The sequence below is a fragment of the Lethenteron reissneri genome, chromosome 4 (assembly GCF_015708825.2).
Source record: "Lethenteron reissneri isolate LAM-NWPU_2019-01 chromosome 4, ASM1570882v1, whole genome shotgun sequence".
Taxonomy (NCBI): domain Eukaryota; kingdom Metazoa; phylum Chordata; class Hyperoartia; order Petromyzontiformes; family Petromyzontidae; genus Lethenteron; species Lethenteron reissneri.
In genome coordinates this window covers 2,509,669-2,527,262 of record NC_083782.1, presented here as the reverse complement: position 1 = coordinate 2,527,262, position 17,594 = coordinate 2,509,669, and the positions used below count along the sequence as shown (strand labels likewise).

General features: G+C 50.2%; 1 long non-coding RNA gene across 3 annotated transcripts; it reads left to right on the top strand.

The window, feature by feature from the left end:
* Positions 1 to 309: 309 nt before the first annotated feature.
* LOC133349195 (uncharacterized) lies at positions 310 to 16,510 on the top strand. 3 transcript variants are annotated; one of them, XR_009755906.1, is made up of 5 exons: positions 310 to 597; positions 8,851 to 8,927; positions 9,233 to 9,331; positions 14,037 to 14,247; positions 15,641 to 16,510. It is a non-coding gene; the product is annotated as an uncharacterized LOC133349195 (long non-coding RNA). The 3 variants fall into 3 exon arrangements; XR_009755905.1 differs by having other exon boundaries at positions 8,851 to 9,331; XR_009755910.1 differs by lacking the exons at positions 14,037 to 14,247; positions 15,641 to 16,510 and adding an exon at positions 9,511 to 9,839.
* The last annotated feature ends 1,084 nt before the right edge of the window (positions 16,511 to 17,594 follow it).

Here is a 17,594-nt window from a genome sequence, read left to right as displayed (position 1 = left end):
CAGGTGGTGCATCAACCAGTCATCTCAGTCAGTCGACCTGTGGCACCTGGGTCTGCCCCGTGACCTCCTGCCGACGGGCGTTCGACACTTCACGTGGCCTCAAGGTGCACATGGCCTGGCACAAGCGTCGTGGTGACGTCACCGCCACTTAGTGGCGAATGGCGGTTGTTGTTGTTGTGTGTTGAACTTTTCTGTCGCACCGTACGTAGCCGGCCGTGCTCACAGGAGGAGTGGGGGAAGGACAACTAACTAAATATAACAACAATAATGATGCAGGGTTTTTTTTTAGTTAGATCGAATCTATATATATAAAATCGTTCATGTCTGTGTGTCTGTGTGTGTGTGTGTGGACTGCACTTTCATTGGACGGCGGTTGCCCCTGGCAACGGCTAGCCACGCCTTCGCCGCTTTCATTGGACGGCGGTTGCCCCTGGCAACGAGTAGCAACTTTTCTCCGCGGGGTGGACGCCATTTTTAATAGCGCGGGGGGGGGGGGGGGACCGGCACCCGTACCCAGCGTTCGCCGGGTGGGAAAATCAGGCAAGGCGGGAGGCTCTGCACGGTGCTAGGCCTCGACACCCAACACGCCACTCTGAGGTAAATTCATACAAATTTCACGTCCTCTACAGAGTGGCGAGGGAGGCAGAGTGGCGAGGGAGGCAGAGTGGCGAGGGAGGGACTCAGCCTCAAAACGAGTAACTGGTGTGGCGTATTAACATCGCCACTGGGGAGACAAAGGCGGCCGGGCGTGGTGGATACAAGTCCCGGGCAAAGCCGGGTCATGACTATGTGTGTATGTGTTTATGTGTATGTCTGTGTGTCTGTATGTATGTGTGTATGTATGTGTCTGTATGTGTTTGTGTGTATGTATGTGTGTGTCTGTATGTATGTGTGTGTGTATTGTGTAAGTGTTTTTGTGTATGTATGTGTGTGTTTGTATGTATGTGTATGTTTGTGTGTATGCATGTGTGTGTATGTGTTTGTGTGTATGTGCGGTTATGTATGTGTGTGTATGTGTGTGTCTGCAGCAAGCGCGTGTATGTGTACCTATGGACGCGCGCGCGTGTGTTGTGTAGGGAGAACGGTAGTGTAGTGCTTAGCGTACTGCCTGTGTCTATGTGTGTGTGTGTGTGTCTGTGTGTGTGTGTCTGTGTGTGTGTCTGTGTGTGTGTGTCTGTGTGTGTGTGTCTGTGTGTGTGTCTCTGTGTGTGTGTGTCTGTGTGTGTGTGTCTGTGTGTGTGCGTGCGTGGTGTGTAGGAGGAACGGTAGTGTAGTGCTTAGCGTGCTGTCTGTGTGTGTCTGTGTGTGTGTGTCTGTGTGTGTGTGTCTGTGTGTGTGTGTCTGTGTGTCTGTCTGTGTGTGTGTCTGTGTGTGTGCGTGTGTGGTGTGTGGGGAGCGGTAGTGTAGTGGTTAGCGTGCTGTCTGTGTGTCTGTGTGTGTGTGTCTGTCTGTGTGTGTGTTCTGTGTGTGTGTCTGCGTGTGTGGTGTGTGGGGAGCGGTAGTGTAGTGGTTAGCGTGCTGTCTTTGTGTCTGTCTGTGTCTGTCTGTGTGTTTCTGCGTGTGTCTGTGTGTGTGTGCGTCTGTGTGTGTGAGGAGCGGTGGGTGTAGTGGTTAACGCTACGCTGCGCTACCAACCCGGCGAACCGAGTTAGATTCCCGCTCATGGCCACCACCGATCAAGATTATTTGAACCTCACATAGGTCGACTCAGCCTCAAACGAGTAACTCGTGTGGCGTATTAACATCGCCACTGGGGAGACAAAGGCGGCCGGCCGTGGTGGATACAAGTCCCGGGCGAAGCCGGGTAGTACAGCTAGTAAATATATAAATGTGTCGTTAAAACCCGCCACCACCCGGCACACAGCCAACTAGTAAGGGTTGTCACGTAAACCGAACGTGGCCAATTCGTCACGAGTACAGCACACCGGTGTGTTGGAGAGCAAAGCCACGACATTCACAATCTGAGTACGACGTTTTGCCAGTAATTCATTCAGTAATTGCTGAATGAAAACATCTTCATATGTAGAGGACAACAGAGGGTTGGGCAACTCTTGGCACCGGCTCAGCCGAGCTGCCCCCCCCCCCCCCCCACCTGCTTGTCTGCGGTTCCTCCGCTCTGAGCCCTTCTCTCTGTTTCGACAGAGAGCGGACAACGTTGCTTTGAGCTATACGATGAAAATATCGTCGTCATCATTATTGTTACGATGCATTTTTGTGGTTGTTTGGCCCGATGCCCGACGTTCCGCTCCACGTTCTGGAAGCTTCTTCGGGAATTGGAGTCCATGCCGAGCAACACAGCTGAGTGCTCGACAGCTCCATTGTGAAAACCTCCACAGTGGTGGTGGTGGTGAGACTGCGGTTTAAAGACACGTGTCTGTGTGTGTGGACGGGGGGGGGTGCAGTAAGTGCAGTGGTTGGCGCACTGCGCTACGTAGCCAGCGACTCGAATTCGATTCTCAGTCACGGTCAACATCTGTGACGAATCTTAACCGGCCCCGGGACTCGCTTGGGTCGGCTCAGCCTTAAAAAGAGTGTGTAAAACATCATCACCGGGGCGAGACGATGGCATGCGCGCGTGGTGTTGACTCTACCACCGCTTCGTCTGCTCTTGCCGGCCTCATAATAGCTGCACCGCAAACAGCACTCGCCCCAACAGCCTGGCTTATGCTATTGGGAGGGGGGTCTTTGTCTTCGAATGGCAGCGCGCGTGTGTGTGTGAGTGAGAGAGAGAGGGGATAGAAGTCCCAACGAGTGGCGGTGAGAGGCGACTGCCACAACAGGGGGCTCTTCACCACGAGGTGGGTTTCGCTGGCTTCTCAAGAAATGTCCCCCACCCCCCGGTCCAAATAAACATCAACAGCAAAAAAATGCCCCGAGGCTCAAAGCACCAAACCGAAGGCAACCTGGCGAAACTAAAACCGATCAACAAACCCCACCAACACGGCATGCGATGCGCTTTGCAAGCAAAATAAAATATGAACACCTGTGCGTGTCGAGACACACCGAAGGCGTTTGCTGTTTGTTGATGTTCTCCAAAAAGGGGTGGCGTGGTAGAGGATCGAGAGGCGGGCCGAGTGGAGGAGGATGAAACGACAAAGGTGGCGTTGGTCGGCTGGAGATGGGAGCATGCTGGAGATGGGAGCATGCTGGAGATGGGAGCATGCTGGAGATGGGAGCATGCTGGAGATGGGAGCATGCTGGAGATGGGAGCATGCTGGAGATGGGAGCATGCTGGAGATGGGAGCATGCTGGAGATGGGAGCATGCTGGAGATGGGAGCATGCTGGAGATGGGAGCATGCTGGAGATGGGAGCATGCTGGAGATGGGAGCATGCTGGAGATGGGAGCATGCTGGAGATGGGAGCATGCTGGAGATGGGAGCATGCTGGAGATGGGAGCATGCTGGAGATGGGAGCATGCTGGAGATGGGAGCATGCTGGAGATGGGAGCATGCTGGAGATGGGAGCATGCTGCCGGGGCGCGTTCCGTGAACGCATCGGGCGCCAGCGGATGAGAAGAAGAGAACGATGCATCACTGTTCGATAAACCATGGGGGGGGGAGGGGGCATTCGGTGGGGAGAAAGGGAGGGGGTGAGTGAAGTTGGATGATGAGTGGTGGTGGTGGTGGTGATGACAACTTCTGAATGTCAGTCAGGATAGTCGGGAAACGCTTGTGGGGAATTACGTTGGCGATGCCACATCCGTCTCGCATTATTCTGTCCAAAATCTGCTTGTAGGATGATCGTAATACAGGGCACAATAACACACGACTAGTACACTGTCGCCCATTGCCCAACATGTCACCGAAACGTCGCAGATTTTGTTTTCATATTGATATAATATTATTTTAAGTCAGTGTTGTTGACGAATCTATTGAGTTTTGTTTAGTAAATCTTTTATTGTGCGTGTACACCACTGGCAACGAAGCGACTCCAAATAATCAGCATTAGTATGGATCGGCGTACGTTGTACCGCACGAGTAGCGCCTTGTGCCAATAATCTTTGCTCCAAAGCCAGCGCATAGCAGCGTTCCGGGAAGAGATTCGAGTGAGAAATTTAATCTTGGTCATAGCCCGTGTGGGGGAGGGGGGTTACGCAAGACATTCTTTTTTTGGGGGGGGTGGGGAGGTGGCCCCCCTTTTAGTGTATCAACTCCGAGGGGGACGACGGGACAGGTCGAGAGGCAGTGCGGTGACAGGATGCGGACTAAAGGCAGCGGTTTCATGCGGTGGTTCTTGAGCTCTAATGCAGAGTCCGTGCCCCTTTAGTGCTCAATCGAAAAAAAAGTGTTTACAATGTTTATAAATACTTAGAGGGTTTTATGAAACAAAGAAGTTGTGTACTCATTGGTTATTTCGGTAGAGTCACGTATGTAGAAATGAAATAAAATTAAAATAGATCACGACGTTTCGAACGCAACACAAGCGCTCGTCCTCAGGTGAAAATGGCGTAAACCACACAGCGACCGAACACACAGAGGGACATCGCACACAGAGCACACAGAGGGACATCGCACACAGAGCACACAGAGGGACATCACACACAGAGGCACATCACACACAGAGCACACAGAGAGACATCACACACAGAGCACACAGAGGGACATGATACACAGAACACACAGAGGGACATCGCACACAGAGCACACAGAGGGACATGATACACAGAACACACAGAGTGACATCGCACACAGAGCACACCGAGGGACATGATACACAGAACACACAGAGGGACATCGCACAGAGAGCACACAGAGGGACATCGCACACAGAGCACACAGAGGGACATCACACACAGAGGCACATCACACACAGAGCACACAGAGAGACATCACACACAGAGCACACAGAGGGACATGATACACAGAACACACAGAGGGACATCGCACACAGAGCACACAGAGGGACATGATACACAGAACACACAGAGGGACATCGCACACAGAGCACACCGAGGGACATGATACACAGAACACACAGAGAGACATCACACACAGAGCACACAGAGGGACATGATACACAGAACACACAGAGGGACATCGCACAGAGAGCACACCGAGGGACATCACACAGAGAGCACACAGAGGGACATCACACACAGAGCACACAGAGGGACATCACACACAGAGCACACAGAGAGACATCACACACAGAGCACACAGAGGGACATCACACACAGAGCACACAGATGGACATCACACACAGAGCACACAGAGGGACATCACACAGAGAGCACACATAGGGACATCACACAGAGGGACATCACACAGAGAGCACACAGAGAGACATCACACACAGAGCACACAGAGAGACATCACACACAGAGCACACAGAGGGACATCACACACAGCACACAGAGAGACATCACACACAGAGCACACAGAGAGACATCACACAGAGAGACATCACACACAGAGCACACAGAGGGACATCACACAGAGAGACATCACACAGAGAGCACACAGAGAGACATCACACACAGAGCACACAGAGAGACATCACACACAGAGCACACAGAGAGACATCACACAGAGAGACATCACACACACAGAGCACACAGAGAGACATCACACACAGAGCACACAGAGAGACATCACACAGAGAGACATCACACACAGAGCACACAGAGAGACATCACACAGAGAGACATCACACACAGAGCACACAGAGGGACATCACACAGACAGACATCATACACAGAGCACACAGAGAGACATCACACACAGAGCACACAGAGAGACATCACACAGAGAGACATCACACAGAGAGCACACAGAGAGACATCACACACAGAGCACACAGAGAGACATCACACACAGAGCACACAGAGAGACATCACACAGAGAGACATCACACACAGAGCACACAGAGAGACATCACACACAGAGCACACAGAGAGACATCACACAGAGAGACATCACACACAGAGCACACAGAGAGACATCACACAGAGAGACATCACACACAGAGCACACAGAGGGACATCACACAGACAGACATCATACACAGAGCACACAGAGAGACATCACACACAGAGCACACAGAGGGACATCACACAGAGAGACATCACACAAAGAGCACACAGAGGGACATCACACACAGATCACACCGAGAACGGCAAACTGCACAGAGGCAGATACAGATGGGAGACGCGAACTCAGCAAAGCTTAGGAATATAATGCGATGCAAACCAGTCGACCAACAACACAGTTAGACACTAACCTGGTTGACCACGTGTTTCAAAAGACTGCTAAATCTTGTGTTCATCTTCCAGGTTGAACACACCAACGTAAACAGAGGAAATTGACTCGTGAACAGACACGAGGTACAAGGTAGCAGAGATACACAGAGAAGACAACGTAGTTGTGCCCGTGCTTAATTTGTGTTTCGATGATTTTACCTTCTAAAAAAATCTGCCCACGTCTCGCACACACCCCAGAGAGGGCATCTCGCACCACGAGGGCGTGGGTGCACCCAGGTGAAGAACCACACCGGTGTAATGAGATTAAAGAAACGGACAAATTCGACAGAGAAGTAGCGAAACTTAGGGAATATATAAACAAGAGACAGATGTTGTGAAATAGAGATGCAGACACGACAGAGGTGACAGTGATCACTTCACTTTTTCATTTGTTTTTGACGTTAATTCAGACACTCTCTAGTTCTTTCGGTAAAGTCACGTAGGTATAAAATAAAATTAATTAAATCACGACGTTTGTTTTTTTTCCCCACTTCAGCAATTGTTTCTTGCTGTGGTTGTCCCCACCTGATGACGGACGCTTGTGTTGCGCCTGAAACGTCGTGATTCCATTTATTTTATACCTACGTGACTTTACCGAAAGAACCAAAGAGTATATGGATCCCTGCAGTCACGAAAACTTCAAATCTAGATTGTTTATTCGGATCTTAATTCGAGCTGCTATTTGGTGCATCCCTATTTGTTGTTGTTCTTCATGAATCCTGGGCCCTTTCGTCCACTTGGATCCACATATGCGTTTTACTTTAGTTCGCGCCACTGTGTAGAAAGGAGGGGCAGTGGTTGACGTAAGAGCGAAGACGGAGTGGTTATTGCCCCGAGCAGTGACGAGACCTGAGGTGGCAGGCTGGTTGGCTGAGTCTCTGTCGTGGGTGTCCGATTAGCGCGGTTGGCTACGTACGGTGCGAAAGAAGTTCAACATACAACACGCATCCATAATAGAGGTTGTTGGGTTAGTTGCGTGAAGATGTGTCGTTAAACCCGCAACCACCCGACACAGCCAATTAGTTAGGTTTGTAAATGTGGGTTTACTCTCCAACACACCGATGTGCTCTACGAGGAAGCACCTGGCGTGTTTTGTTTACGTGATAAACCTTAATAATTGTCTGTGTCGGGTGGTGGCGGGTTTAACGACACATTTTCACGCGATCTAACCCAAAAACTTCAATAATGGATATTATTGGTCGCCAAAGCCGACGTGTTAAACATACAACATACATGTGTGTCTGTTTTTTAAAGGGGTAAGAACTGGCTCAAGGCTGTCAAGAGCAATGAAGTGTTAGGAATGGCCTGTGGAAGATTATACTCCAGAACTACTACTGAGATTCCTCCGTGGCTATTTGAAACGTATTTTCCAAATCACATTACAATTGTATTCGTGGCGCTGTGATGTGAGACAGATTTACGTTCGGAATCTCTCAAAAGAGAGCGGTGTTAAGAATGGCCTGTGGAAGATGGCATTGCAGATCTACTTCTGAGATTCCTTCATTCCGCACCCCATTCACACGAAGGGCTGTCAACAACAACCATACACCGCTCCAGGTGTTTGAGAACGGAGACGCTCTCTTGTCCCCTTGCCAACTGCTTTGCAATTGTGGGAATCAATGTCTCGTCGACGAGACACAAGAGGGATCTCCATTCAGAGCTCGCGTAGAGAGCCGTGCAAAGAGACCGAACGTCCAGACAGCGAAGATGACATCACGCACGCAGTTCTGAGACCGTCACCGATTGATCGCATAATTTTCCAAAACTTGCGAGACCCCCCCCCCCCCCCGCCACGGATGCGTTGATCGGTTTGCAAAGCGTCCCGAGTGGAGGAACGTTGCAAACGCTGATGGAGGGTTTAAGCAACAATTAAACAAAAGCAAAATATGATTTGAAGCTTTCGGTGAAGTCACGTAGTTAGTTCTAAAACATGCTATCGCACGATCATCGGGTGAGCGGTCCGACACCTCGAAGTTTAGAATGCAAAATCGCTATCGGAAGGCACGGACGCTGAGGCGTTGTATCAAGCCGCTGAATGAAAGTGAGTGGGGGCTTGGTTCCGGACTGCAGTTGACAACTCTCCCGGATTTGGCCGGGAGCCTCTGCCGGTAATTGGCATCGATCTCGCCGGGGGTAACAAATAGAGAAATATCTTGCGGGAATTTACCTTCGAGTCAGAGTTGGCAACCGCAGGCCGGAACGTGGCCAATGGACGAGGCCGGTGCCGAATGGCGTCCTAAGGGGCCGTCCATAAATGACGTCACGCGATTTTGGATGATTTTGGACTCCCCCCCCCCCCCTCGTCACACGGCGTCACAAAAAGTCAGACCCCTCAAATATGATATCACAAAGCTCTGCCCCCCCCCCATCCCAAAAAAATATAACATGCTTCAAATCGCTTTAAACTATTGTCATTGTAGTGCGTATTTAATGTGGCGCTGCACTCTGATGTTGTAGGAGAAAACATTTATTCGAAAGACTATTTAATTAAGTAGAACGTGTTGTCTATATTAATTTAAAGTTGCGCATTTTGATGTTGTGACGTCACATTTCTCACCCCCCTCCCCTCGTCACACATCGTCACAAATGTCTGACACCCCTCCCCTCCTAGGTGCGTGACGTCATTTATGGACGGCCCCTAAGGGAGGCAGAGGGACGTCGGCCACGGGGATGGAGCAATGGGATCAGGTGAGGTGCAGTGGGTATAGCACGGCTGGTAACGACGAGTGTGCGGACCAGCCGGCTCGTCGGTAGCGGCCTCGCAATGGGAAGGTTGCGAGTTTTAAATCCCGATTGAGGGTTGACTCAGCCCATCATCTCTACGGGGGGGGGGTGGGTGATAAAATGAATACCACCTTGCATGGAAGCCAATAGTGGTTGCCCTATGGATAATCTCATCCCTGCCAAAGGAACGTGGCATTTCCACCACTGGTTTAAACCTTACATGATCATGAAATCATTGTGACGATGATGATGATGATTTGTGAATAAAGAAGAAGATGGCTGGATTGCGGTGCAAGACTGGAGCGCTATGGACGCCTGGCACCTCCGATGACCACGGTTGGCTACGGAGTGTACGAAAGAAGTTCAACGTACGTACGTGCACGGTCACGGAGAGAGAGCGCGCGAGAGAGCGAGCGAGCGAGCGAGCGAGAGGTGGGGGTTTACATAAAGCAAAGTTATTATTTTAAAAAAAAATTACGAAATGATGAACGAAGCAAAGTGCCGACTACACCGAGCATCGTCTTGTTTCCACTGATCGTAAAAAAAGAGAGAGATAGGGAAAGGAGGGAGGCAGAGGCGGTGCTGACGACTGAGCAAAAAGGGACCCGCATCTCCGGATCCGTCTGCAAATCGGGAGTCTGGGGCAACGCAGCTTTCCTCCTCGTGTCGCCATGGCAACAGCTATCGGAGGGATTGATGGGAGTCCAGCTAACGAAGAATGCACCCCGGCTAAACTGGCCAGCTGTACACACAATTCCAAAGCCTCTCATTAAATATTTTATCGGTCATATTTTTTTACCTTCTGTCAGTATTTGTTTAAGTGGAGGAGGTTTTTTTTTGTATTTTGGTTTATTTTTTTGCGAATGCGCTGTTAGCGGGGGGTGGAGGTGTGGTTGTACAGAAACGTGGAGGTTAAATGTTCGATTTGGAAGATTTAATTTTCATTCGTGCCGAGGTATTGTGCCGCCTCGTATCATGGGAAGGTCTTTATTATCTCATTCTTTTAAGCTCCTTGGTCACTCCACTGCTGGATGAGGGCCTCCCCATGTCGCGTGCGGCAAATACGCGAATTGATTTAAACACCAACGTCAACAATTGCCCGTTGATTACTGATTTCCATGGTGAACACATGCATATTTTTGTTACGATCAACAGCTTAGCCATCGCCATCCTCATTAAAATGCCTCTTGACCCATAACGAGCGTGTGGCTACGACCGCTCCCATTCGGGGGGTCCAAAGCGAGAGGCGAAAATTCTACGTTGACGTGGAAATTCACGTCAACGCAGACCGCGGGCAGGTTTCGGAGCATCACAAATTTCGATGTGATCCTCCAAGCAGTGCCTACATAGCGACGGCTCACACTGACGTGCCCCATCACGAGCACCAAAGACAAATATCCCCCGTATAGCCTGTAACAGACTGGTGGGGCAAGTGCTGTTAGCGAGCACCTATGAAGGCCGGCACGGCACACGAGAGGGAGGGTGGAGAGCGCCACGCCCGACCGCCTTTGTCTCCCCAGTGGCGATGTTTACACACTGCACCAGGTACTCATGTGAGGCCGAGTAGACCTAGGGGAGGCCCAGGAGCGATTAAGATAATCGTCACCGGCGTTGACCGCGAGCGGGAATCGGACTCGGGCCGCCGGGTTCGTAGCGCAGCGTAGCGCTAACAGCGGCGCCACCGTTCCCCACCACGCCTCTGAGCTACATTGGAGCAGCAACAGAGGCAAAACAGAAACAGCCGCTGGGTCTGACGAGGCTAAAACACCCCGGAGAGCTCGGATAAGAAACAAAGAGTTCATTGATCGACATTAGGAGACGTTCCAGCAAGGCGTGCGTTGAAGTCTGACCTGATGGAGCCGTGAGCTGGGCTCAGCGGCTTGGGTCCGCAGTGGGGAAAGTGGCTCCAACTCCGTGCCCGAGGCTACATTGATTGGCACATGTTGATAACCGTGGCTGGAAAGTCAAACGAGACGTATGTTTTACATGTACACGCAAGCGTGTAGTCATGGAGGAAGGACAGCACTGCGATTTCTTGAGCACAGTCCATATATACTTTAAAAAACAAATCTACAACGCCTCCTCAATGTTGCACGGAAGGCGGTTACAGTACCTCGGGATTGGCAAACTGGGGTCTTGGTTCCCATTAAAAAAAATGGGGGGACCAGAGGTTGTGCTCCAACTACAGGGGAATCACACACACCTCAGCGTTCCAGGTAAAGCGTATGCCAGAGTGCTGGAGAGGAGGCGAGGCCCGATGGTGCAGCCACGGAAACATGAGCAACAATGTGGATTCAGTCACGGTCGTGGAACAATGGATGAGCTCATGATAGATTTGAAGTTTTCGTGACTGCAAGGATCCATACGCTTTGGTTCTTTCGGTAAAGTCACGTAGGTGAAGAAAAATGAAATAAAAATGTAAAAATAAGAATAAAATAAAAACATAATTAAAACATTTTTATAAAAAAATCACGTTTCGGTTGCAATACAAGCAATTTTGATTATTATTCTTAGTTTTATATATTTTTTTATTTTTTCACCTACGTGACTTTACCGAAAGAACCAAAGAGAATGGATGAGCTCTTTTCACTCTCACAGATATTTGAGGGGTCATGGGAGCGTGCTGCTCCCTCAATAACACCGCGACCTTAAAAGGAAAAATAGATAATAGGCGGCATTTATGGCAATGACCCTTCTTTATAGGGCGTACACACACACAGAGACCAGAGAGACGGGCAGGATGAGTTGAAGACTGCACTCTGCACCATGGGGCCTATGAGCATTGTATTTGTTTCGACATATGAACAATTACAAAATAGAACATGCGTATGGCTGTAACTTTTAATTATTTCTTTGTTAAGTCGCGTGACAGCCCAATATGTATAGTTCCCTTCTCGACAGAGGTGTAGCCAAGGATGTCTATCGGCTGTGACAAGGACTCTAACTCCGGTGGGCAGGTCTTCGTCGCTCGCCATCACAATGTCTAGCATATGACATCTACACATTTACTGGTTCTTGCACATGCAGTACAATGTATTTATTGTGAGATGAACAACAATGTTCAACTTTTAGTTTCAATCCACTGCTGTGACAGTCCTGGGGGTTGTTTCACCATACTTCACCATGCTGGTCAGTGTGGGTTGGTGAACTTGGGGTGATGGGGAGGGAGAGTCAGGACCGGAGCAGATATCATTCGCCGCTGAAGTTAGCCATAGCCGGGAATCGAACTGAGGTCGTGGTAGTGCATTAAACACTGCGCCACTGCCCCATCCCCTGAGCTTGGAGAATCGATACTAATCGATTAATCTTTCCATCGTTACACCTCTTATCATCATCATCATCACAGAATTTTCAACGAGTCACCGCAACTGCAACATACACACGAGTACGTTAATGCAAAAAAAACCGCTGCTGTCAATCAAAAGGAGCTGGGTTTAGCCGAGCGGGAGTGAATCTCCGTTGTGTAGACTTCGGTTTGTAATGGAGACTGCCGAGAAAAGCTATTGCTTTGAATATATATGTATGCGATTGACCAAGCATATTGCATACCTCCCCACGGACCAGACATGCAAGGAAATCATGTCAGGCGCTGCGCGGGAAAATAAAATAAAGCATCACGCGACTTGACTGGCAGAGCGTTAGTCAAGGCCGATCTGTACAAAAGCAAGCGGAGATTTAAAAATATACAGTCGGCCCAATTTTCAATATTAACTCACATTTACTGCCCCATTCCAAAGTTATTATTTGCAAAAAAAATTGTATTTTCGCAATCATTTATCTTGCCCACTGGGAAGTGGGGTAGGGGGGGGGGAAACCCCCCCGTACAAAACAAATGGGGTTTAGGGTAATAATGTTGCAGTGTTTGATAAACACGCCGCTCCAGAACAGATTAGGATATAGTGTTTCATTTTAAGACATGCGCGGTTTCGGCACACCGGGGCCCTGCAGATAAGCGCAGCGCGTCGTCTGCAGGGGGCTGACGGTCGACGCTCACCCCCGTTTTTGTTGTTGTTGTTGTTGTGGTCGTCGTTGTGGCCAATTAGCCACGTCGGATGGAAGGCAATTGCCGTCAGCCCGGGCTTCGAGATGCCCAGATTTCCACGGCGGTATCAGGCGAATATATCGGAGGCGGACACGCACGCGCGCGCTGGCGAGATCAGATTTCTCGAAACACCCTCGGCGGGCCAGCGCAAGCGACGTCGCGATTCCTCGAGACCGTTTGGCGTAGAGCTTGGCGGCCGCAATAACGCCCACCCCGGGCCTGCGAAACAAAAGAGAGATGGAGCGTCGCCGCCCTTTCAAATTGCCTTCGCCCCAAAGCTGTCGCTACGGCGGTCGCGTCACGAGACCGAGAAATTCACAGTTGGGAACAGGTCGCAGCGAAGCGGCTCGCGGAATATGACATCGCAGAACTAATTCTGAGATTCCTTCGTTTGTCAACAACAGCGACGACGAACACCGCTCCAATGTTTGGGAACATAAAGGCTTGCTTGTTCCTTTTCCCAAACGCATTGCAATTGTGCAACCACTGTCACGCCACGAGACGGTGTGTGATCACGTGCAATGGACCGGTCCGTGGAAGGTGACACCGCAGAACTACTTCTGAGATGTCTTCTATTGCCTCTCGTTCGCACTGAGTGGCTCTGCAATTTCTCACATGCCCTGCTGCGGAGGAGTTCGTGGCATGGCAATCGAGGCGATATTATGTTAGTCCTCACAGCTGAAATGAACCTATTTTAAGTGAAAAGCCAAATGTCATCTATTCTGTGTGTGTGTGTCACCATTATCATTTATTATTTATATCGCACCACCCATGCAGTGCATCTCAACGCGCCAGGACAAAAGTGGTGACTTGAGATCTATCACATACCCAGTAAGGAAGCGATCGCAGACCAAATACAAAACATTCGAAAACCCAATAAACCAAATTGATAAGTTAAACTGTGCTTGAGACTATTGTCTGTGTGTGTGCATTGATTGTGGGCAGAGGTAGTGTATCTATTAGCGCGCAGTGCTACGAACCCGGCGACTCGAGTTCGATTATCTGAACCGGTTCTGCGCCTCTTCCCCTAGGTCGACTCAGCCTCAAATGAGTACCTGGTGCAGCTTGTGAAAAAACATCGCCACTCGGGAGACAAAGGCATGGTGCTGGCCACCCACCCCTCGTGTGCCGTGCCGGCCTTCATAGGTGCTCGCTAACAGCACTTGCACCCAAGCAAGTCTGCGAAGACTATACGGGGGATCTTTGTCTTTGTTACGTGCATTCCTCGGTCATCATTCTCAGGTGAACACCAACAACAAATACAATTTTCACACAGCGCCATACACAACCGCAATATTTCAGGTCACACCGAAGTCTGACAACAGCCATGCCAGACCGTGGACTCACACAGCAACCGCGACTCACGTCTCGGGTTCGAATCAAGTTACATTTGTCTGTTTTATTATTATTATCGCTGAGTCTCACAGACCTTTTTCAGGATGGTCTTGCCCAGTGTTTGCTGCTCTCTGTTCCTCCTCCTCCTCCTTGTGTTCAATCCACGCTGTCGCTCCCTCTCTCTCTCTCTCTTCTCGCCCCCCTTCATTGGAACAAACTTCCCCCTCCACATCAAGCGGTCACCCTCGCTCACAAAGTTCCCGCTCCTCACTCAAACTCACTTCTTGTTCCGCAGCTCACCTAACGACCCCCCCCCCCCCCTTAATCTCCCCATCACAAGCGTCACCGTTACTGTTCCCCCTTCATATTCGCATCAAGTTCAAGTTAATTTATTATATCATATGGCTTTCACTCATTAACCCCCATTCATTCAATCCGTCCATCATCATTTACCGTCATCCAATTCGGCTTTCACCGAAATCAGGCACCATCGCAGATTCGCCACCCATCGCTTCCTTCTCGTCGATTTCATTCACCTCGTCTCCACCACCGCATGCATACGTTGCACCGTTGTTAAATCTTTGGTCGAGGCGCTGTATTAAATCCGTGAGGGTACGATCTCGATAGAACGCGACGACCGCCTTGCACGTTCCAAACGGGTCATTTGGACGGCGTCACGGGATGACCTTTAACCTGCCCACAGTGAAGTGGATGGCAGGCGCGTCCTCTTGCGTTTTCACCGCAACCCGCGGCCTTTAGCCAGGGGCAAGTCCGCTGGGCTCAACCCGGGAGCCGCTGCAACAAGCGGACAACTTGCTGCGGCTAAGCCACGGCACCCACACAATGTGCGAACCGGATTTGTTAATCCACTGCTGGATGAGGGCCTCCCCATGCCGTCTGGGTAGCCACCGATACATGAAACAGTAATGCTATACATCTTGACTTAACGCTTTCGTGACTGCAGGAATACATATTCTATGGGTCTTTCGGTAAAGCCACGTGGATAGAAAAATCATGACAAACATCACGACGTTTCGATCGCAACGCAAGCAAGCGTCATCAGGTGAGAGACGTGATATTTGTGTTGTTTTTCTATCTACGTGGCTTTACCGAAAGACCCATAGAATAAACAGTAATAATATCAGCAATGCAACCGACTAATATGAATGCACTGCCAGTTTAGAATATTATTTGGCATTTCACCAGTAAAATGCAATTCGATGTCTCCTGCATTGTGTATTCATGCCCTCATCATGGACGTGGAGTTGTTGTTTTTCCATGCACAACATTTTTTTTGCAGTTAATTGGCCAATCATCCCGACGCAGGACCCTCCCGAATGGGAGCATTTTTTGAGACTCGGCGAGACTTTCCTGGATCAATCAAATGAAAGAGATCACGGGCGTTGCATTCTGCACTGAATTCACCCCCGCGGAGAAGCTCCCCGGCACGCGCAGAGAAACGTCGGCAACACCCGGAGCGGCCCGCACGACGAGCGGTGCAAACCAAAAACAAATCCACACGTGGGAGTCGATTCACATCGCGTTGGGGCCGGGGGGGAGGGGGTTACTTCCCCCCGTTTACAACCAGAAATTTGAAATCACAAAGCAATCGGGGGGGAAGGGGTGATAACAGAAGTGACAGTATGCCTATCGGCATCTGAAATACACTGAGCAATGCGTGGCGTCTCACGCAGACCGAAGTAAATCAATCCCCCACCCTCCACCATTTCAAGCAGCGTGGTAACTCGGGAACACCAGTGTTTAGCACGGTTAGTTACGTACGGTGCAAAAGAAGTTCAACATAAACACACGCCCATAGTCACTCACATAGTCACCCACTCACCCACCCACACACTCACCCACCCTCCAATTAGCACGGTTGGCTACGTGCGGTGCAAAAGAAGTTCAACATAAACACACACGCCCATAGTCACTCACCCACTCACATAGTCACCCACTCACATAGTCACTCACCCACTCACGTAGTCACCCATTCACCCACCCACACACTCACCCACCCTCCAATTAGCACGGTTGGCTACGTACGGTGCAAAAGAAGTTCAACACACATGCAACTCCGCGTGCGCAACACGCAATACGTGCCGGACGGCGCTCGGCTGGACGAGGACGCGGAGTTCAAAAGTTCTCAAATAAATCAGTTGAAAGCGCAGCGTCGTGCTCAACCACGCTCCTGGCGATAATTACGCCAAACATCTCGAGAATATATTTTTTTCTCCCGGCAATTCCCGTGGCAGGAATCCGCCCCCTCCCCCCAGTTCGGCGCGGAACCGGACGGCAACGCGCCACGACGCCACAAAAAAATCACAAAAAAACACACAAGGGCCGCGCCTCGACCGCACTCGTGTGTTTTACTCCAACATCTATTGCCCACGTATGAATATACTGTCTAAAAGTATATTACATTTTGAGCGAGCCCAGGCCCGAAGTGAAATCCGCCCGCGTCACGCTCGCGGACGGGACACATTCTCGGGGAGCATCAACAGCGGCAAAACGCTCAGTGACGCAGCTCGCATGGAGAATGGTCAATTAACAGCGCCCATGAAATAATTGCCCAATCGATGGCTCGGCGCATTTCCAGGAGCGAACTGGGGGGGGGGGGAGTGTGGTGAAATGTCACTTCATTATTAAGTGGCGCGTGTATGACTTACCGTTCTTCAGGTTCGTTTTCTTTCTCTTTGACTGACTTTACACGCGTGAAGATTTTTATTTAAAGCTATCGTGACTGCAGGGATTCATATTCTTGGTTCACACCTGATGATGATTGCTTGTGTTGCAGTCGAAACGTCGTGAGAATTTTTTTTGTTTTATATTTATATTATTATTTTATTTCCCTTCTACGTGACTTTACCGAAAGAACCAAGAATACGCGTGAAGATCTTAAATATGTGTGGGCACGAGAATCAAATTCTCGTACTGCCGGCATCTCCGAAAGCCTCACGGAGCCGTCTTCGCGCATTCTTCAGAAGCTGGCCAAGCGACACGAAGATCGTGAGGCAGTGCCCCCCCCCCCCCCCCCCTCGGGTCGCGCCGCTCTGCGTTCGGCACGGAATTCCGTCCCCGGAGAAGTTCCTGGAACGTGCAATGAAACGTCGGACATCGTGCCGAACATCACGTGGCGCACGCGGAAGGCGCTCCATCAGAGGACTACGCAACACGATTTTTGTTGTCAGGACAATAGTTTAATTTTGAATGCGAAATTGGTCCGATGCTGAAAGGTACTGTGGGGGAAATAT